We start from the raw sequence: 23487 nt of genomic DNA, 5'->3' as shown, positions 1-23487 counted from the left end.
CTTTCACTCATTTTCACTCACTGGATTACGAGACGAATATTCACTGCTTGACTAAGTATAGCTGTCCTTCACCATTGAACAGAAGAGATTTATCTGAACAATAGGCTGGCAAAATCCTAAACATCCTGTGGAATTTATGTGAAGTTAAACACTTGATGTGTTTACCAATCTAAAAAAGACAGCCCCTCAAGCCTATCAGCCAGCACTGGTAACAGCACTGGTCTGGAAGACATTCTTGGCTGATAAGAAGCATGCTAGCATTGACCAGCCCTCACATATCTCACCTCTTTGTACCTCAAGCATAAAAAGGTTATCCAGGACAACACTCTCTTCCATAATGGTTAGCACCAGTTCTTTACTGCGAGTGAAGCCAACTGTAAAGGTTAAGGGCATACCACAAATGACTAGTACCAACTGCAACAAACAGGAACTCTTTCACACTTTAGCCTTCAATCCAAGAAGACTTCTATCACTGCAAAGAATTAAGTCTAGTATCTCTGAGAAAGAAAAAAATTCAGCTGAGATGTCATTACAATGTTTTCGAACACATGAAAACATTTACTGACAGCATTTACCATCTCTATATCTTCACAGGTAACAATCCTCATCTCACAGTACAAGTCACCTGTACCATCAGCCTGCTCATTCTCCCAATACAGCCCCACACTTCTCCAGCAGTTTGGTGTATATATCTTTACAGAAAGGCCAAAAGCTTCCTCCTAGCTCCACTCCCAGTGCCAGGAGATGTCTCTCTAATGCTCTACATAAAGGAATGCTGCCAGCTTTGCACTGGAGATCCACTTGCGTAACAATACTAAAAATGGGCCTTCCCCCATCAACAGAGCCTCTGCAGTTTCAGTTGTTGCCTACCCAGTCCAGGGACAGATTTATATAGCATAGTTTATCAGTTAATAAAATTTAATAACATGTTTCTTTAAAAAGTCCCTTAAATTCTACTTTCTGGAGCATTCACCCTCACTTCTTGTGATCAGCAGCCACTGACACAGAACATGAACACCTAGATATATGCTTGTGTATAACTAAGCATATCCCCACACACAGAAAGAGGGCCTGTGGGATTAGCCCAAGTCTAGATGATGGGAAAGGCAGAGGTACAGCCTTTCAAGTTAAATGCTTTGTTAAGAAAAGTGAATATGGTGACAGAAGTAATACAACAGTATTGTCAGACAGCTAACAGTCAGCATTCAAAGCAAATAGTGCACTTCACCTTGTCCTGAGCAACACTTCAGATTTTCTTTAGCTCAAACTTCTTCAAAAGTGGTAGAGGGTCATACAGTTTGTACCCTACTGTTTCACAGTATTAGAAAGAAGTGGCAGAATAAGGAAAACATGAATCAACAAGGACACAACTCCACTGGAAAGTTAGTCAAAAATATCACATGTACACATATATACCCATAAGATGAGACAGCAAAGTACTAAAATTGATAAATGAAATTTAATAAGTTACAGAATGCCTAAAAAAAAAACAAATTAAACAGAAATTATGTACTTTTTAAAAAGGGAAAAACATCACATTGTTAAACAAGTGCAAGAGGGAAGAAAACAGCAGCAAGGTCATACTTAGTGACTTGGCACTGTCACAGCTGACAGCCAGCTTCAGTTCCATGGAATCAGAATTATGTAGTTGGTCACAGGCTGGATCAAGAAAGCAGCTGCTCTCCCTAGCGTACTGCATCCAGGGTCAACACATTTTTACATCTGGATCTAGCAGAAAATAACCACTCACACCACTCTATGGCCAATACCTCTACAGCTTTTAAGTGAAAGAGAAGGGGAAAAAACAGAAGAGCACTTGGATTCAGTGTCTGGAGAATAGGTGGCACACCCTTCACCCTAGCAGACAGAAGGATGCTCTGTGGTATAGACGTGAGCTCCAGAGGACGTTTAGACTTGACATTAGGAAGGTCCATTAGGTGGCCAAACACTGGAAGAGACTTCCAGCCTGTCAGTGTTTAACAGGCATTTGGACAATGCCCTTAATAACATGCTTTAACTTTTGGTCAGCCCCAAAGTGGTCAGGCAATTGGACTGGATAATCATTGTAGGTCCCATCCAACTGAAATATTCTATTCTTTTAACAGTTCTCTCACACGTACATACTTAGGTATGCATGTATATTTTTATATATACATATATATATCAGTAGAGTGTATAACTACTGCAGTTTAGCACTCACTTTTTATAAAGCCTTTTATGTCTACAGATGTATCAATAGATACATAGCTCTCTATATACACAAAAACATTTACAAAGGTTCAGTAGGACCCAGACTGGAAGATATTTGTCAAAAGTATGGGGGTTTCTGCAATACAAAAGTCTTAAAAAGCATTTGTATTGTTTTTTTAGACAGATGTAGGTATCACACAGATTAATCATTAAAAAGCTACCATTTATAAAATTAAAACTCAATGGAATTAAAAGGTTAGTGACTCCTTAACATTGACCTACAGGGTTCAATTAAGGACATTACTATGTAAAGAAGTAAGGAGGGTGAGAAGGTAGGGAGAGAAATGAAAGAATTTAACAGGTGAAATATATATTTAATGATTACATTTTACACCCCAGCTGTAGCTGTTCTTGAAAGAGATTAGCATAGACTAGTACTAACTACATGGTTCAAATTTATCCCCATTTCTGAAGGTTTGGGTTTTTTTCCACCCTCTTCCTCCTATTTTTAAAGGGCCAGATGAGACAAGCAGTTTTGTTTATTTCTTTTAGGTCTTTTTTGTTATTAAAATTTTTACTTTTAAGCCATTTAAACTAAATCAGTTTTGCATGGATCTCCAACCTCAAATCTTGTTCAATGTAGAAGAGCTTAGGAGTTTAGGAAGATCAAACAAAACAGACATCCAGAAGTATGTGAAAATGAAGTCCACTTTTTCTTTCAGAAAGAAAGTTGAAGTGGCTTAAAGCCATCATGCCTGCTGTTACCATGATTTTTTTATGTTTTTAATTGAGACCTGTTTTCATAAAAGGAAATGTTAAAACTAATTCCACTTCACAGTGTTTAATATGGGTAAGGAAAAGTAGGAGTTTCATTACCCTAATCATATAACTTGTCCACATTATCTACTACTTTACCATTACACTCAACACCAAGTAGTTAATACTAACTCAAGAGATCAGATTTGCCTGCTCCCACTAGATATTCTCATAAACTCAATAAATCCTGTTTTTCAGATTACTTCATGATCATTTTCACAGCCATGTTTAGTATTTTCTATTGGGGAGGAAGCAGTCAGCTGCCACAAATGCAGCATCTTACAAAAGTAATTTCCATTAAGAGATTTTGAAACAATGAAAAAGATCTTTATCTGACACCTAACTCTAAGAAAACCTATATTTCTTAATACATCCAATACTGTATTGATATACATCCCAAATCTCTCTTAACAGTTCATAATAATGGGATTGCAGGTATGCCATCCTGTTCTCTTTGCTTCTTACCTGTGTCCCTTCAGTCTCCCAACAACCATAAAATATCCATTTCAACTACATTTTCAAGTCCTGCTCCCTTTGCCTTCCTCTACTGCAGTCTGAAAACTACAAATAATGTAAATTATTCTCAAGAATTAAATACAGATTTACATGATGCAAGATGCAAAATACCTTGACTATGTAAAAGCAGATTTTATTATTTTCATTTGCAGAGCAAAAGCTATTCTCTTTAACACTATGTAGACAGGAGGCACAGAATATATTACAGGAAAGAAAGCATGCCATGTGCCAGAGCAATACCATGCATGCCAGGCAGCAGCTGACAGCTCCAGAGCAATGTGTGGCTTACATTCAGGAATGGAAGCAACTAGGTATTTTGGTTATTACTGACCACTCTGCTCCAGTATGGAAAGAGAGAAGGGACAGCAGGGGATCTGGCAGTTTCAAATCCATCTCTTTCCACATCCATATAGGAAAGCAGAAACCACATAACACTTCAGGGCTCCAGCTCCACATCCCAGAGGACAGAGCAAGAGCTGTGCAGCTGTGACACACTGCTTCGTCTTTCCCTCTTCATTTGACAGCTGCTTGGTGCTGGCAAAAGAGCAATAGAAGAACAAACTATTACCAGATAGAGCAGTTTAATTAAGAGTCTGAGAAATACAGATGATATTCGGCATGTCAAGCTCAAAGAATATAAGCACATGCACTGCAAATGTGTGGAAAGAGCAAGTAAAGCCACACCAGACTGAACTTGATGCCTTATCTTTACTCTTCTACCACAAGCAGCTTTGGTTTGAAGTGCTCACATAGCTCTTCATAGGTGACCTCTAAGACCAACATGTGGTGAGGTGGTATAAGCACCACAACCCTCTGAACTGACCACTCATGTTATTACAGGTTAGAAAAAATTCCTGGCAAATTCTGCACCAAGTACAACGAAGTGAAACAGATCATCGAAAAGGCAGAACCTTGTTTGGTTGGGGGCTAGGGTGGCTTTGTTGTTGGGTTTGGTTTTCTTTTTCCAAAGTCTCCTTTATGAGGAACCATTCTAAAAGTATCACCTGATCCCACTTACTGTATTTTCTCTTTCAGCACAGATGCATATTGGCTTTCTTCTTTTAGCAACTCTTGTTGCAGATTATCATGGGAATCACTTTTATTAAGAGGTTATGGCTCCCAACACTTTCCAGGTCCCATGTTTTCACAACTTACTGGCTGCAGAAATAGGAGGATTTTCCATTAGCTAGCAGCATACACTGGTATTTTCGTAAACTACTGCAACACACCTCCTGTCTCACTAATTTTACTCTTGCCATGCAGGTCTACTTTAGGAAAAACAAAATATTCCAAACCAGGTTTCATTAATGGTTTTTTTTGTCTTCTTTTGACACACAGGGAAGATCCAACCTCAGAATTTCAGATGCTCATAAATTTTTACTTTCTTACCTTTACGTATCTGGGACATTCACATCAACTGAAATGTAAAATTGGCATTTAAATGTCCCTGATGCCTTTTTTTGTTTGTTTTTCTTAAAGACTTCCAGAAAGCATGATCTAGCCATGCTGCTGACATACACAGAAGAAATCCAAAGGGAGCAAACCCTTCCACCTACCTTTTTTATCAAGCATGGCAACAGTACAGAGATGCCCTGACCTTGAGAAAGCTCTGTGTTTGGAGAAGATTATTACCAGATTAATGTCTAGTGAAGAGTGTTCTGCACCAAAACTACCACTTTAAAAGGGAATCTTACAAGTTTAAAGTGGACAACTTAAGCTATTATTAAGAAAAGCCCATATTCCAGTGATTAAAATAAATAATGAGCTATCAGGACCAAGAAGGCACTCATGGGGAAAGGGCATTTCCCAAGGAAAAGTCACAGTTACAATTACCAGCACCTACAGTGGGATCTTCACCATCACACAGCCCACTGAAAGACTGAGGTTTAAGATTTTATAACTTGGATCAAGACAGCTTTCTACATATAATTTTACTCCTACAAAGATAGCCATGTTCTCCTCTAAATATAAAGCAAATCAAAGAAAAGTAGAATAAAAAAGATCCAGCCACACACCAGCACCTACTTCACTGGTAGTGCCCTGCTGCATTTTTCAGGCAAACAGATCATTGGGGTTGTGAGGAGGAGGAAAAATAAAACACAAAAAAACCCACAGAAAAAAAAACCACATCACTTGATTATACAACTAAGTGTAATTTCACTCTCAAAACCCGTTCTCCGTTGGACTCCCAGCATCTGATCACTTCAGCTCAGTAACTCCTTTTTTGTCTTTTGTTCAAGTAATGAACAACTAGTAATCATAGAATGGTTTTGTGTTGGAAGGGCCCTTAAAGCTCATCCAGTTCCAAATCCCCTGCATACGCAGGGACACCTTCCACTAGACCAGGTTGCTCCAAGCTCTGTCCAACCTGGCCTTGAACACTGCCAGGGATGGGGCAGCTACAGCTGCTCTGGGCAACCTGTGCCAGTGTCTCACCAGCCTCACAGTAAAGAATTTCTTCCTAATGTCTAATCTAAATCTACTCTCTGACAATTTAAAGCCATTCCCCCTTGTGAGAAGATTTCTTGTAGGCCCCTTTAGGTAGCTTTACATACCCCTTCAGGTAGCTTTACATACCCCTTCATATGAACATCATTTGATTAATAGCAAAGAGTACCACAAGACTGCATGAAACGTTGGACTACAGGTCAAAGGGATCTCAGGTATCAGCAGCATTCTTCTCTACCCCTACCACCTTCCTGCTCTCTGAAAAATTAACTTGCCAAAGGAGAGTTAGGACTTGTTCTTGGGGAATATAAACCTAGAGTGTAAGAGAGTGCTACTGCACCAGCAATGGGAACACACACAACACCTACTCCAACAAATAAAAGACCTCTCCTCCTAGTACAGCCTTCCTTTCCCTCTAAAGAGATTTCAGAATGTGATTATACCAAGCCTGGGAAACTAAAATACTATTAACTATGCCTACACTAAACTCCAAGTTCCTGTACAGTTACAATACTGCAGATAAACATGAATGTAGTAGAGAAATGCTTATTAAATAGGAAATAGACTTACGAGAAAAAAAGTTCAATATTGAATCTTGTAGAGCTGCACTTCCAAAGAAATAAGCAAAATAAGTGGGATTAGCCATAATTCAAACAAAAGCACATGAGAACACACAAGAGGCATGTTTTCAGCTTTCATGCCCCTTTACACTTGCACTCTTTCCCAACTCTTTCTGCATAACAGGAGAACACTGATTTAATGTCTGGAAGTTATATTATACTATCAACAATATTTTCATCCCCAAGCACAACCAGCTTTAAAGCAATGTATCTGCGTATTTGGAACAAAAGGTACTAAAACTAAATAATAGGTGTAAAGTATCATTAGAGCCATTGAGTGACTTGTAAAGACTCTTCTTGGCTACCAAAAATCTATCTGGCAGAGACTACTCATTAAAAAGGAAGAGAACTTGACTTTCTCTGAAGTCCTTAGAGTATCAGTATCGGATGTAAACCCCAATATTACATGAAACAGTTCACAACTAACATTCTGTGTTTAAGAAGGAAGGGAAGGACAGGGTTATCTGCAGTTTCTGCATTCTTATGAGCCATCTGCTCAACAGGTCACGTTCTTTCCTACTCAGAATCACCAAGAGTTCTTTCAAGCCTACAAAAAAACATAATGCTCAAACTTCCCATTTTAGCCAAGTTTGGGGTTTTCTTAAACACCCAGTAAGAATCTGATTTCAATCAGTAAATCCTGCATGCTTTGAACCAGAAGAGAGGCTCAACACTTCATTACACACCTGCAGAAATGAGAAAATAAATAAGCACAGAAGGCGTATTTTAAAGAACACAGCTAATATCATGCAAATTAACTAACCCACAGTGGAATTTAATTATTTCTACAACCTTAGCTTTCCTACAGTTACTTTTATTTTAGTATTTTGTTCAAAGTGGATTTAAAAGATTCAAAAAGACACTTCTGACAAAGGAGCACTTGTTCTTCAAGCTTTCTATTTCAGACAAGCTTTTGTTTCAGTTTCCTCCATATATTTTTAGTTCTAAAATATCAGGTCAGACATCTTAAAGAGAATGTAACTCAATAACCCTCAATTACATTCACTGGTTTTACCTCTCTAGATTCAACACCCCTACTCCCTAACCTCACGGTTAAATCTCCTTCACGTTTCCCACTCAATGCTAAAGCACATTATTCTTCTCCATTCTTAGCCTATCCCTGTAATTGAATGAATCTTCACCAACTTCTCTGGGTAACTGGGACTGTTCCATGCTGTATTTATTGTTCAGTAATGAGGCATAAAGAAAGTTATCTTTGACCAATAAATCAAAGCTGTTCACTGTTTAGACTGTCACCCCTTAAGTTCACAAAACTTACTTTAATGTATTATCTGATGTTTCATATTCAAAGGCATTGACAGCCATAATTCTACCAAGATGAACAAGAGTAGGGATACTCTGACGACAGATTTATAGCCATGGGTCTTACAGTTACTATAAGCATAAAATGAAGCCTTACTTATTTATATCTGAACCTCAATATTTAAGTTTAGCTTTGAAAAACTTCAAAAAATTACTACAGGCTGCCTGTGTACTTCTCTGAAGCCCAGCAACTTGGCAGAGGAAAACCCTTGCCAAGCTATGATAAGCATTTAGCAGCTTAAGGGCTAACTATGCTTGTTGTTTCAACCTTGACAACCAACCGTAAGGACACAATATTAAATTTAAGCTTCCAAAAGCATTTAGTATTTGCTTCTGCTGAAAATACAGTTTCACTACATGTTTTGAAAATAAAATCACTTTTTCCTCTTTTAGGGATCCATGATGATGCCAGACATATGCTTGTTTTCCAAACAACAACTGTTTAAAAGAAAGAATACTCTTTCTGATGTTCCTGCCAAAAATAACATTCTGTGGCTTAAAGAAATCTGATAGTAGGCAGTTCACTCAGTTGAGGGAAGAAGGGTTTACATTTGGCAAGGGTTTACATTTCATATCTTGCATCTACTTCCCTCCATTTTAAATTTCTTTGGAGATGAACCTGGCAATGGGGAGAGTTTTTGTTGTGGTTTACTGAGATTTGTTTGGGTTGGTTTTTGTTTTGGTTTTGTTTTTTTTACATCTCCAAGCATTTTGCATCTACTAAAAAGGCATCTGTGGGTTTTACCAGAAATGACACAAAGCAGAAGTTTATCACAGTGCATTCGTTTCTTAGCAGGAACACTAGGATATAAAAGATTTTGAAAGGGAAGTAGAAAAAGACTTAAGAAATGCATAGGAAAGTTTGCAGCAGGACAAAGAGGAACAGAAAATTCAAATAGAGAAGTAGCACACAGAACATCAACGGCTTCATCTTAAAACATAGGACAGGGCAAGGAGATGGACTTGGTATTTTAGCTGCTATTGTTACAGGGAGCAATAACAGTACCTGCCCAATAAATACTGTTACTTCACTGCTGCCTCAACAGTTCCAGATTAAGAGACAGAAAAGGTAATAGGAACATGCCAATTAGACTATGTACTGCATAAGACTTATTTCTGTACATTTGAGAAAGCCACGATTTTTAAGACAAAGGCTCAGTCTGCTCGTATATTTGACTTGTACTTCATTAATTAATAACTCGTAGAAATAGTAACTGGACCAGTTTGCTAAGTGTCAACTAAATATTTTTGTTTTCAAGCATCTAAGACAACAGAGACTGGAATCTTCCCTAATCATCGAGTTTTACTTGCTGCTTCCCCACACTTTTTCCAAGCAGTTATAAATCCCATTGAACAGAACCTTGCTATCACTCTCCAAGGTACATAAGTTCCTGAAGGCTGCTAAACCTGTTCCAGCATCAAGCCATCTAGGCAGACAATACTTCAGTCAGGCAAGTGACCAAGGAGAATGTAATCTACATGATAACAAGCTGCAGGTCCTTGCAAACTTAGAAGCCTTCTGAACTGCCAGTATGGCAACCACAACATTATTGCAAAGTATGTACCTTCTGCAGAACAATAGCAAGTATTTTAGGAAAATAAGGTCAGAATCCCAATGACCTTACATTAGTATTTCAGATGCAGCTATTTCAGGCTAATACAAATCCTTAAATTAAAAACCCAACAGCTTATTATGTTGATCAGCAACATGGAAGTTTTTCCTGCCATTAGGAGTGCAAATCCAGGACAGAAATTCAGCAACTAAACATGAATGTCTTTGCAGCATTATTAGCTTGAGCTATGACTAAGTGTTGCTCCTAATCTTATCTATGTGCTTGCATAGAATTACCCACCCCGAATCAAAGGATGCTTGAAATTTCAAGATGGTCTACAACGGTACCAGCAGTGCTTGATGACAGAGGCAAATGTTACAACAGCTACATTCATTTGAGGGCTGGAAGACCATACCTCCTGCATTCTCAAGACACTCCTCTTTAAGGCATTTGAACCACATCACTTCAACATTCGGTATTCCAACACTTGCCATGCACAACCTGCAACCCTTACTTGCTACAAAGTGATTGCTACAGTGAAGATGTGCAAGAAGACTTGTAGGGTTTGAAAAACAGAGGGCTTCAAGAGAAGTATGCCAACTGAGCTGAAGGAGACAGGATCCCCTTTATCTTGAAAAAAAAAAGAAAAATTAAGCTGTCCAAATACTACTTCCTCATTCTTCCTGCAAAAAGAAGGGTGGATAGAAAGCATGTGCTTTGCAGATCGGCTTCTCTAGTATAGCCTGGCATATAGCCTTCTTCTACTGCACAGTTTGATAACCTGAAACTGTAACCAAACAGCTTGTAAATAGGACAGAGTTAGCAGCAGCTCCTGAGGTGGCATGCAGAGGTTATAAGGAACTTCAATATTCAAACTGTGTGCAAAATAACCCAGTAATACATGCATGAAAGCACCTTCAAATTCAAACATAGGCTTTATTTGAAATGATGAGTTATCTCCTCCATGTTTGCAGCTGTTTCAGCATTCAGAGCAGCAGCCAAGCTTTAAAAAGAAAAACAGTACCTTGCCAGGAAATAGCTCTACAATAAACCTGTGCTGATATGAGTTCCAGAGAATTTCAACATTCTATAGAAAATTCGGCAGCAAGCTCTAACTGCTGTAGAAGAAAGAACTCAAAAAAAAACCACATTTTCACCAAAGCTTGCCTTCTAATTCAGAAGTTGAAACTTAATTTCTTCATTCACATGTAATGAGGCAGAAAAACTTCTCAAAGAAGTGTTTCCAAAGGCTGTTTGAAGTTTCAAAGTAAAACAAGCTTCCCAGGCCTTGTATTGTAGCACACTGGTCTCCAAAGCTGCCTGTTGCTTTGTTAAGACAAAACCAAGTCCACGGCAGATCAATGGTTTTCCTCAGCATTATAGAATACGGACCTTTTCCACTGTGGGATTTCAAAACAAACGTCAAGAAATCAACTCCAACATTTGCTGAAATACTGTTAACATGTTGTGATACATTATGCCCACCACTCATTACATACTCAAGCTAATTACTACTTGTAACAAGAAAAGTGGCAGTCACTACAAAGATGTACAAGAAACTTGGGATCCATTAGCTGAAGAACTAAAGTCACTAGTTATGAGGAAATACATGCCTTAATGTCATTTAATTGTCCAAGTCACGGGAATCATAGAAACATAGAATAGTTATGGTTGGAATGCAGAAGAGACTCTGTTTATACCTTTACCAACCCTTTTAATTAAGTGAGTTAATGGATCCAGTGGTTAAGTATGTTCATTTGCCCTAACTGGCCTCTCCACTCAGGCACGCAACAGTGACCCAAACACCATTGTCCTTAACTTGCAGGACACCAAAACAGAAAGAAGAAACAACTTAGCCCTTTCTAACCTTTCAAGGAAGGAACTACAAGAACAGCATGCTGGGCCTCAAGGAAAAGCTACTGGAGGAATAGGCAACAGCTGCCAACATCAGCTATGACTGCATACAATAACTATAAACCTTAAAAAAGGGAATACTTGACCTCTGGTGGCCATTACAGTCACCACTACTGGAACAAACTGCACCCACTGATTCAGTTTGAACCCCAGCCCCTACTAACCACATGTCAACAGTTTCTCACTCTGCAGTAAGTGACAAACATGTAACTGGTTAACCAGCCCAAGGAAGAAAGCCCCAGTAGTCATATTTCATACACCTACAAAAACCAGCAGAGCTCCAGTAATTCCCAACTTACACTCACTGTCCTTTACACAAAGCATTAATATTATCTTCTCTCTGCCTTGGCAACCAGACTTGAATTACACATGCTTTTCAGTCTTCACTGATGAGGTGCTTTGTTCACCTTTAGTGTCTATTAATATATCAACAATAAAAGGAAGTATTTTTGCACATGTTATCTTCTAAACAGTCAGTGAAATTATAGTCCTCTAAGGCCTCTAAACCACTAATACGTTATACCATTCATGTTATCATAGAACAATACAATATCCTGAGTTGGAAGGGACCCAGGAGGATCAACTCCAACTCCTAACTCCAAGTATGGCAGCCTAAAAGTTAAACCAGATACCTGAGTGTTGTCCAAACACTTCCTGAACCCTGAGCTTGGGGGCTCAACCACTTCCCTGCAGAGCTTGTTTCAGTGCTTGACCACCACTCTTGGCAAAGAATGTTTCCCTACTATCCAATGTGATTTTCCTTGACCCAGCTTTAAGTCAATCCCGTGTGTCACAGGACACCAGAGAGACAAGATCAGCAAAAAAAAGTCTCTTTCTGCTCCCCCTCAGGAGGAAGTTGTAGAAAGCAATGAGTCACCCCTCAGTACCTCTTCTCCAAAATGAAGAAACCTAGCATCCTCAGCCACTCCTCATAAATCATGCCCTCTAGTCCTTTCATCATCTTTGCTGCCCTCCTTTGAATGCACTCTAGTATTTTTGCACCCTTATATTGCAGAACCCAAAACTGTTGGTGTATTTCATTCCATGAATTCTCTCAGCCTTCACAATCTAGCAATAGGTTAAGAATATTAAATAAGCTTTATAAACCATGAAGCACAGTAATCCAAACTATTACTGCATGCTACAATCTGACTAATAACCCAGCAAGCTAAATGACACTAAAGAGCATAGACAAATATGGGCAGAAGCAGCAAATTACAGCATTCCAAGAAAAATAGAGCATCATTCCAATTCCCAACAACACGACACAAGTGTTTCCTAAATGGGGAATCTGTAACACATTAATGCTAAGACAGAAAGTGATCAGTATTAAAAGACAAGCCCATAAAAATTAGGAGTTCCACTCAGGTAACCCAACAGGAAAATACATGCAGCAGCCTTTGAACATGGCCATCCAAACAGAGCACTTCAACTCAACAAGATGCAGGAGCCTCTACATTCTACTAGCACAGCCTGAGCCCAAACAGCACCTGATTTTAATACTTAACTGTTCAGCAAACAGCTTCAATATACATAAAAGTTACATGTGCTGAAAGCATGACATTAACTTAGAAAGACTGAAGAAGCCAATTTCAAGAAAACTTCAAAGAAAATAGAAAAGCTGAATGACAGCAAAGTATCTCAACATTCTTTATCTAATGAAAATTATCAAATAACAGGCTTATGCAAAATGGCAAGTTGTAATTGCTAGCAGCACTTGCTACAAAGTTGAACATTTTTATGTATCCATTTCATTTAGATCATGCATTAAACAGCATTTTCACTATTTATAATTTAAATTTTCCTTCCCAGTTTTGAAATTTCATCACCAAGCAACACAAGGCTAACAGAGGACTTGAGAATCATCATATATGTAGAACTCTAAAGCAAGTGCATATCCAGATACCAAAAAAACAATCCATCCCAAAACCACACTAATGCATAATTACAACAAGCAAACAATATGCTTTTTATACCAGTACAGGAGAGAGGTGATTCTCCCCTCTACTCCACCCTTGTGAGACCCCACCTGGAATACCTGTGCTCAGCTCTGGTGGCAACAACACAAGAGGGACATGGACCTGACTGAGCCAATGAGAAGAAGGCCACAAAAATGATCAGGGGGCTGGAGCACCTCTCCTAAGGAGACAGACTTCGAGAGTTGGACTTGTTCATCCTGGAGAAAAGGCTGCTCCGGGGAGAACTTAAAGAAGCTTCCGGTGCCTAAAGGGGCTACAAGAAATCTGAGGGAGGACTTTTTACAAGGGCACAGAGTGACAGGACAAGGGGGAATGGTTTTAAACTGACAGAGGGGAGATTTAGATTAGTTATTAGAAAGAAGTTCTTCACTGTGATGGCGATGAGACACTAGCACAGGTTGCCCAGAGAAGTTGTGGCTGTCCCATCCTTGGCAGTGCTCAAGGCCAGGTTGGAAGGACCTTGGAACAACCTGGTTTAGAGGAAGGTGTCCGTGCCCATGGCAGGGGCTTAGAACTGGAGAAACTTCAAGGTCCTTCCAACACAAACCAATCTATGATAACCACTGGGTAAGGCTCCAAAAAGTCTGTCTTACTTGAACTTAATGATGATAAGTATTTTCTGTCAATATAAATTTATCTGTGTGTACTGCTGTGTAAATGAACAATGCTTGATAGAGTTTTACCACAAGAAATTAGTCTATAGTTTTGTACTGGGCAGATTTCCACAGCAAAGATGTGCAATAAAAAGCTTGTGCCAAAGAAACAGTAAAATAGAGGTCTGATTTATAGAACTAGAAAGAAAACAAGCCAGGCTGTAATTCTGTGCACAACATTTTCAAATCTCATTTTTTCTTGTCCTGAAAAAGAATACATTTAAGTCAACCTAAAATTCTGGTTTGACAGATTAATGGAAGTTATGACTGCCTGAGCACAGGCTACTTCTATTTATATCAATTATGATGACTGTAAAATATGAACTCCAAACAGATTCAGATTACCACTGATATCTATGCATACTTTATCTGTGTCACTTGCCAACATTTTAAAGGTTGCATCATATTCTGAAGACTATTATGAAACCTGAATATCTACAGAATGCAAGATGGATACAAAAACTACAGCAAAAATATCTGCATGCCAGCCACGTCCAAGACATTTAGCTATATTATATTCACTAATGTTTAGCCAACTCTCTAACTAAGCACTCTATAGTCTGTGTCAGTTCTTTCCAATACTTACTAGCAAAGCCCTGTTACAAGGAGGTTTGCAGTTATGAATGATAAGAAGAAAGCCTACATAAAGTATAATCTGCTTCATAGTATACAGATGATGGGGAAATATTTTTCTCTTGTTTTTGTTTTAGGCTGACATCAGCATTAAAAAAAAACCCACAAACATCAATCAAGTTCACCCTGAGTAAAGTTTTTCTGCTTCTAATATTTTAAAATACAAAAGATTATTAACTCAGGGATAAGGTATGCAAATGGCACAAGTATCATGAATATCCAAAAATAAAGCACATAAATTTGGCATAAGATGTTCTACTCTTAGAGACACATATTGTCTCCTATCACTGTATTTGGCTACCAAATCTCTAAGAATGAAGAGTATCTGTAACCAACAGGAGGAAGCTCCAACAATCTTGAAAAAGTAACAAAAATTCTACTAAATTGAAAGGTCCACCAAAAAAAACCCCAACACATAAGAGTGATCAATTCTAGATGCAGGAAACACAATTAGTTTAATGGCAGAATATTTCAGTATGTGGAAGGAAAACTAATTGATAATGTGTTGAAATACAGAACACTTTTAAATCCCTAACACAAACAAATTTGGGGTTAAAAAAAAAACAAACCAGGGAAATCCAACAAATGCGTACCATACTAACAATACTAAGAAGCCTTCAAAAAAAATTCTCCAGCCATTTCACCTGCCAAAGATACAGGAATGAAACAAGATAAACTCCTAATCTGCAGCCTAAATGAGCGCAAACACCTCCATTTTGATCTCCAGCTGTTTCAACACACAAATTTCTTAATTTCTTTCCAAATGTTTTGCTTCCCTTTTGGCAGAGGAGAAAGAAATGACATCTACCAGCAGCTAAAAATACTTCAGAGTTTTTAAAAGAGGGATAAAATACAACAGTGCTTTTCCAGTTAAAAAAATACACCCCAGTGCCACATTTCAACAGCTTTTCTAACAGGCTGGCTTCTGAACAGTCAGACCTAAATAACAGCAAGTGTGAAGTAAAGCACTCACAGGTTGAAGTTGAACAAGTAGGTCTGGTGTAGCTTCAGGTTATTTTCATTATTACCTCTAAAGGCAGACTAGGTTCTCAGGAGAGAATATAAGTGCTATAGCAGTTCTGCTACAGAGCTATGGCTCAACATGCCTCAATTTAACTCTTGGTCGAGTCACTGATTTTCTTGTATTATAGCTATTCTGTATGTGAATCTTTCACATGGAGAAGTTAATACTCACCCTCTATCTCTATTTGTGCTTTTAGGAGAATAAGCAGATAACAATCTGTGATCTGTAGTACTCCTTGTACAGGAAGCTGCTGAAGTCAATGTACAGTTGTATATAATACTGGGAGACATGTATTTGTAATCTGATCCTATTAATGATCTTCATATTCTGAATGGCTTTAAGATTAGAAAACTAGAATGCACCTGACAAAAACAACTTCTCACCTGTACTGTAAGTTAGTACCTTTCTGCTATTGAGGTAATTAACAAAACTTACTACCATAACACACGGGACACACAGAGTGTGGTTAGTAACTCATGCTAGCAGCGCAATTCACCTGATAAAGACCCTGTAACTCAGTGTCCTATGCAATTAGTAAAATAAAAAGAAGTTGAAGTAATACCACCCATCCAAAATTTTAATTGGAGCCACACATGAATCAGGAAGACATCAATACATCACCTCTGAAATAAAAACACCAAGAAGTGCTGTACTATACAACCTGTATCATATTCAAGCTCAGTTACAGGACAGTGTCAAGTACACACCAACTAAAGACAGGCCTGCAAGAACAGACTGCAACACTTCTTGCTCCTTCTTCACCGAAAGCAGTTAAGAAATCTCTGGAAGACAGTGCTATGGGAGGGCTCAAAAGAACAAAGAGTACATCAAGATGTAACTGTCCATGCAGGAAGTTTAATCAAAACGGAAAGACTTGCAAAGCTAATTCACTGTCCAGATGACACTGACAGAATGACTTAAACACTCAGCTACCATCAGCTCTTCTGGGATTATTCACCAAAGTATCTGCTCTAGTTTGGTTTGGTTTTCAGAAATCCCATCCTGTTGATCACTGTATATAAGAAACTTCAAAATAATATTCCTATAATTTATCACACGATGGCTTTTCTTCCTCTTTCCTCCATACAGGAATATTGCCTGCAGACACTGTTATGTTTGTTTCAGAAGAATATATGGCATGTAGCTTCTCACTGAAGAATAAAGTAAATAAACCTGAACTGAGGTAGTCACTCCAAAGAGCAGCTGATCTGCAAGTTTATACTGCTATTCCCAAGATCATAATCCTTTGAGACATGCTGTACAGACAAGGCACATACTGAAAAAGAAAGAAGGTTTATGCTGCAATTAACTATTAAATGCCTTATGTGTTGTACCATATAAATCAAACATGAAGCCTCAATAACTTTTTCCTACTATGAAAATCCCTTGTTAAAGCACAATTCTATTTCTGACATGTAAAGTCATCTTTTATTACTTCCACAGAAAATAGGAGGATTAGTAAAGACCATACAATTTCAGTAACTGAAACAATAGTCTTGATTATACACAATAGTATCTGATTCAAAAATGCTTTCTAATTTTTCTTTATTTGAAAAAAACAGCCACAGATAAGAAGAAAGAGAACTGGCTCAATTATATATTATTTCATGTGCAACAAAACCTTTATGTCCACCAACTAATAACTACATTCACAGTGCCACAAGCAATACAGACACAAAACTAATCTTCCAGCAGGCAACAGGAAGAGTTTGCTTTGCACAACTCGTCCCCAAAATTCAGCTGGCAGTAAATCAAGCTTCCACATGACTCAAGGGGGACACGGTCTGGTCCTGGTCACAACTGAAGAGATAAACCATCCTTCTTACAGGACTTACTGAAAGCGCATTCTCACTGAGTAAGAACAGCTTAGGGTGTTTATTTTTGTGTAGGCAGATAACCATCCTTCCATCTTAGTGCATTTTCTTCTAGTGAGACCTTAAAGACAAAAGTAAGCTGTAACTGAATGTAACACTTAAGAAAGCTCAGTTCCACAGCTCAAATACAGGGTTTAATCTTGAATCTTCATGTTTGCAAGCATTGTAACTTTTAACTGAAATCTAACAGATTTCCAACTTGAGTATTAGTCTACATAATTATCCCTTATCATGTCAACTTCCAGATGTTAGACCACACAACTGGGCATCTGAGCCACAGATCACTGTAGTATCAGACAGCATGCTGGACAACAAGAACTGCAGCCTTACTCCATCACTTCGTTCCCTCCTTTAAGCACACACACTACTAGCTACTATGGAAAACACTGTATCAGGCGAAGTCAAAACAACAGCCTGCCTCCTCTAAACATAATACTTTCTGATACCCTATGTAAAGCTTTAAAAAGGGAATGGAAAAAAAAAAAGGCCAGTCTTGTGTGATAGGCAAAGCAAAACAACCACCTCCTCTTCATCCTCAGATCTGAAGCCTCTTGAAGTTCCTGTCTGCTTTCATAATTTGTCCCCATCTTTTTCTAATAGGAACACTTTCCCCTCATTCCTGGTAGTTTACAAAAGATACACAAAGAACCACAGCTAGACAGCTTTTTCCGATTCCTGCACTAATAGCACACAAATGGAACCATTTGTGCTTTGAAGTATTTTCTATCAAGGAATCTCACAACTGCATTCAATAATCCATCACTCAAGCACTGGCCCACTCCACAGATTGTTGTTCAGCCTAAACCCACCAGCCCTTCTTCTGTTAGTTATCTGCAGTGGTTACTGAAGTGTATCAGAAACAGGAAGAAAAGGTATTCAATGAATACAGCATTTCTTAGCCGCTTTTCAGCTGGCAATAGACATTCAGCAATGGCAATAAATCCCTGTCTTCACATGCCTGCGCTCACTCAGACTCCAAGCTTCTCCTCAGCAACAAATTCACTTAAGATATAAATGGAAAAAGAAAAATTAATCCACGAACGAGAGGAAAACAAAAAGCTTTAAAAGTTCCCGAGCAGTTAAGTGCTACCTACGCTCTTCAAAGCCAAAGACATTATTAAGTACTTGGAGAACGCTGGACACCAGACGACATGCCGGTGTCACGCCGCGGTGCTGCTGCAGGAGCCACTTACGGAGGGGGAGAAACACGAGTGGAGACACAGGTCCCCCGAACCTGCGAGTCCCGGGGATGGGCACCGCTTTCCCCGCAGCCCAATCGGGGCATACGGCACCCGCGACCCTCAACTTCGAGAGCCCGATCTCAGACCACAGACATGGGGGACTCAGCAACCCCCATCCGAGAGCGAGCGGCGGAAGGGGAAGGCACCCCGGGGACTGGCGAGGGGCCGAGGCCGGCAGGAGGGCTAGGAACAAAGCTTCCCCTCGGCTTAGGCGAGAGGGCCCCAAGAGGGGCAGCTCAACCCGGGCCGGAGGACAGGGAGCAGCTCGCCGCTTCCCTCACGGCGGCTGTGAGGGGAAAGGCAGAGCCGCGCTGAGGGGGCTCCCACAGCGGGATTATCCCCGCGGTGACACACCGTTAATGACCGGCTGCTGCCCCGCAGCGCCCCTCCCGGCGGGAGCGGACCCCCGGGGACCACCACCCCTCCACCGCGGCCCCGCACCCACCTGACGCCGCGCTCCGTCCCATCCCGCACCGCCGCCACCAGCGCCGCTCTCCCGCTCCAGCCGCCGCGGAGCGCCTTCGCGGGCTAAGCCTCCGCGCCCATCACCGCCGCCCCGCCCCTTCGGTCTTTAGCCCCGCCCCTCGCTCCCTTCTCCTGCGTGCCAAGAGGGGCGAGGCGGAGATGAAGAAACAGCCAATGGCATACCGGGCTCTGCGCACACCCTGCTGATCGGCGCGAGCAGTAGCCAATGAGCACGCCAGGGGGGCGGGGACAGCTGTCAATCAGCGGCCGCTACCTGCGGTTCGCGAGCTGCCGGCCGTGGGGGCGGGCAGTTTCTTCCCGCTGACCGGCTGCCCCAGGCCTCCACCTCCTCCCCTCTGGCGGAGCGGCAGCTCTAGGCCCTGAAGTGTGGAGGCTGCTTTAGGGGCTCCCGTTGCCTGGCCGGAGTGGGGCTGCCCCTCCCTCCTTCCCCAGGATCTACATGCCTCTCAGGGGCAGCTGCCTCTTGCCGCGGGGGTGGCCTCACTGCACTCCCCCACAAGCTGCTCAGCAGCCGGGCCCCCTTGGTCAGCAGCGCCCAGGGACCCCTTGTATCTCAGGGCCGCGCTGCCCTGTCGCACGCAGAGGCGAAGTTCGGGCTGTCGTGGCCCAGCGGCGGGCCCCAGGGCGCCCATGATTCGTGTTTCAGCCACGACGGCCGCCTGGCAGCTCCCCGCCTTGCGATGCGGCCCACGCTCTCACCCACCCTTCTCCACGGCCCTTTATCTGCCCGCCAGAGGTCTCCGCCGGCAGTCTGCCCACATGCCGGGCACCACACGCGTTCTCCTGCACCACCGCCATCCCTGTCCTTTGCCTGCCTTTGAGACCCACTTGCTACCGAATCCAGCTGTTGGTCATTCCTGCCTAAAAAGATGTATATTTACACAAACTAATGCTGGCGGGGTCTGAGGGCTCGGCTCTGGGACCGCGGCGGAGCCTTTGCCCAGGGTGCATTGTGAGGGCGGCAGCTGCTGACCCAGCCCGAACAATGTCCCCTTGCCCGCTCTGCCTGAGACTTCATCCTTTGTGGTTATCCCGATAGCGGGGCTTTTGTTGCTCGCTGCAAAGCCTTTAGAAAAAATAAGTCGGACTTTATCATAAGAATGAGGCCGGGGGGGGGGGGGCGGGGGGGGGGCAGGCGGGGTAGAACAATCGGCAAAGGAACTTTAATGGCTCAGGGCGCTTCAATAGTCACACTGAAAGTACAGGTTACAGAATGCCATCTTGAGTCTATCGTCTTTGGCAGTCGGAAGTTTACTGAACTCAGACCCGATTGTACCACTGCCTGCAGTCATCCACACTTGCCTTTCAGCAAAGACATGGGCTCCTTTCCACAAGAAATAAATAGAAAACAGAATTGTATTTAAGTTACCAGTACTGTACATGCTAAGATGCAGCAGCTGAGAACCACTGCTGGATTCACTCTGGGTTACAGAACAAAAAGCAGCAAGCCAGCTTTGAAGTGCAGATGGTGACAGTTTTATGATAGCTTGCAAAGCAAACAGGGAAGTCACTAAACAACCCCAAAAGAAGGATGCAGCGGCCTTTTTACTCCACATAAGACACACTAAGACAAAATTCGTAAGAGGAAAATAGTATCTTGAGAAAAAGGCATTCTCTATTCAAAAAGATAGTATTTTCCCTAAAACATGCATGCAGTAAGGAAGAGGAAACTCCTGAGAGACTGTAAGATAAAATGGAGGGAAAACGACCTGACATTGTTAAAAGGCAGCTGCATTCATGCTTACTCAATGATACTTTTTCGTGCTGAAAATGGGATCTTGAGGATTGAAAAATATTAATCTCAAACAGACCTATCACTACCAGTAATTTTTTTTTTGCTGCATCAATACAAGTCAGCAGTCTGAGTGATGCAAGGTATTTATTAACATTTATTTTGTTCCAGCTGCTTTCCAGGTTCTTGGATTCATTCTCAGATCTCTTTTTCTTCTTTTATTCATGGTATTTTTATGCTATTTTAAAAAATATCTACATCTTGTAAAAAATGAACTCAGGCAGAGCTTTATTACTGGTGTTTTGACTTTGCTTTCAAATTTGCAAGTAAGGCAAATTTGCCAAACAATTTGAGTTTAATCCATACTGAGCTTTCACGAAGAGACAATAAAAAGGTGGTTGGATTATCTGCAAGGAATAATTGAATCCGTTTTTGTCTGAACCAGAATTATTTTTCAGAAAAGCTACAGGAAAATCGTTTGAGGGCAGTAGGTACAAGTTGGACATGCTCACGATTGATCTTTCTTGTATTAGTTTCACTTGCAGGCAGAATAAGGTTTCAGATTGTAATGAAAAGGGAGGGGTTATTGGATGCTGAATCCAAGATGGAATTCCAAGTGGAACTAAGTGTGACATTTTCTTAATATCTGCTTATAATATCACTGACTTAGATCAGATTTCAAAGGGTCTCCTTTTCTTGAATAGTTAATTTCACAACACAAAAAGTAGAGCATAAGAAGAAACATTATTTTCAAAGTCTGTTATACTGCTTGTTGCTTCCTGCTGCAGAGCATATTTCATGATACAGAGATCTTTTTGCCTTTCACGAAACACAAAATTGCTGAATAATATTAAAATAAGTAATGTTACGCCCATGATTTACAACGCCACTGATAATCATTACAGCATCTCTGATTATTATTGGGACATTGACAGGCCCCTGAAGAGTTTCTTGCTGAATCAGCTTTTGAAATAAATCACTTTCCCTCCAGCCACAGCAGCACTCCAGAGAAAGGGGAACCGTGTCTTGGCTGAGGTAATTGATTTAGGATAGCTAGTGGATACAGGCAATGCACAACGTAAGATGCTTTATGAATTACTACATCTCTGTTAATGGAGTGTATTTTCCATTAACACAAAACTACTTAGCCTTGATAAGGCTGTGTATGTATTTGTAATACTATTCATATTTTCAATATCATGGGTATTTCCATGCTATTTAATATTTTTCAGAAATACTTTAGTGAGACTATAAACTACTTTGCTTCTTTTTTTTGTTTTTATTTGTTTTCCTTTTCATATCCCTATATTGCTGGAATACTGAAAGACTGTCAAAGTATATGAAACCAAGATGTTAAGTAGATCCTCAAAGGAAACATTCAATATAAGTTCAAAGAGGCACTGTGTAATCAATCATGAGAAAAAAAATGCAGGGAGACAAGAACAAAAGGAAGCCTAATAACTTTTCAAGACAGCTACTTTCATCAGCTAAACAAGAGTTGTAATTCTGCCAATTAATAGTAAGGTTCATTAACTGTAAGTCATAAAAACTATTTGCTATGCAAAGCACTCATTTTTCTTTGCTGGGTATGGCACTTTGGTAGTGTAGCAGGATATCTTACGAAAGAGGGGCTGGTGATCTGTAGCAGGAGTGGACATAATGTATTAATGGTTTTACAGCATTGTCAGTTTATGAAAATAAACACATGGAAGACATGATTCGAAATTTCTGGAGAGTTTTAAAAATGATCTACAGAAAGCTGAAGCTAGTAATAGACTGTTGATTTAGCAGCTGCATGATGCAGGGCATTGCTAGGACTAATGGGATGAAGCTAAAAACAAGAACCATAGGATAAATACCTAATCCAAAAAAAGAAAAGGAATGCTCACAAAGGTAGCTGACTTTGTGCAGATGGGGCTTTGTGAAATGTTTGAACTTGTGGTATATCAAGATACGGATGAGCAAAATTTTCTTTCTCCTGGCTGGAGTCATTATAGCTGTATGATTTAAGCAGACCCACCAGCCCCTTCATAAACTTCTATGCCTTGTTGTATTACGACCACCAATCATAACAGAGGTACAATGTTGGGGGGGGGGGAGAGAAATCTTTTACTGGGTAAAATAGGCTCTCCTGGATAAAAATAAAAAGGCAAGGGATAGCAACATATTCTCAGTGTCAGACGATTTATGTAGCTGGGTTCTATCCCAAGCTGCTTTCTCACTCTACTGAGCCCATAAACAGACATGGATATTGAAAGATTCATGGTAACTGTTTGATTGCTCCCAGACTGATGTCCAGTAGTTATTGGCAGACTCACTCCATCTGATTTGTCTTTCTCTCTTGTAGTAGCATGGGCAAAGTTTACCAGCACAAACTGAAATCATCCACTTTCCACTGGCTTTCAGCAAGAGGGAAATCTCTCTTCCTGTCCATAGAAGCACATAGAAGAGTGATTGCACCAGTGTCATATTCCACTATCATATT

The 23487-nt window shown here is 40.5% G+C and overlaps 1 protein-coding gene across 2 annotated transcripts in view; it reads right to left on the bottom strand.

The window, feature by feature from the left end:
• WASF3 (WASP family member 3) overlaps positions 1-19335 on the bottom strand; it is a 67290-nt gene extending 47955 nt beyond the window's left edge. For both annotated transcript variants that reach the window (XM_034060168.1, XM_034060167.1), the window contains exon 1: positions 19230-19335. The gene's annotated coding sequence lies outside the window, so the exon portion shown is untranslated. The remainder of the gene's footprint in view (positions 1-19229) is intronic.
• Positions 19336-23487: the final 4152 nt, after the last annotated feature.

This window comes from Melopsittacus undulatus, chromosome 2 (genome assembly GCF_012275295.1).
Source record: "Melopsittacus undulatus isolate bMelUnd1 chromosome 2, bMelUnd1.mat.Z, whole genome shotgun sequence".
Classification (NCBI taxonomy): domain Eukaryota; kingdom Metazoa; phylum Chordata; class Aves; order Psittaciformes; family Psittaculidae; genus Melopsittacus; species Melopsittacus undulatus.
The sequence above is the reverse complement of the archived record's forward strand: the minus strand, read 5'-3'. Positions and strand labels throughout refer to the sequence as shown.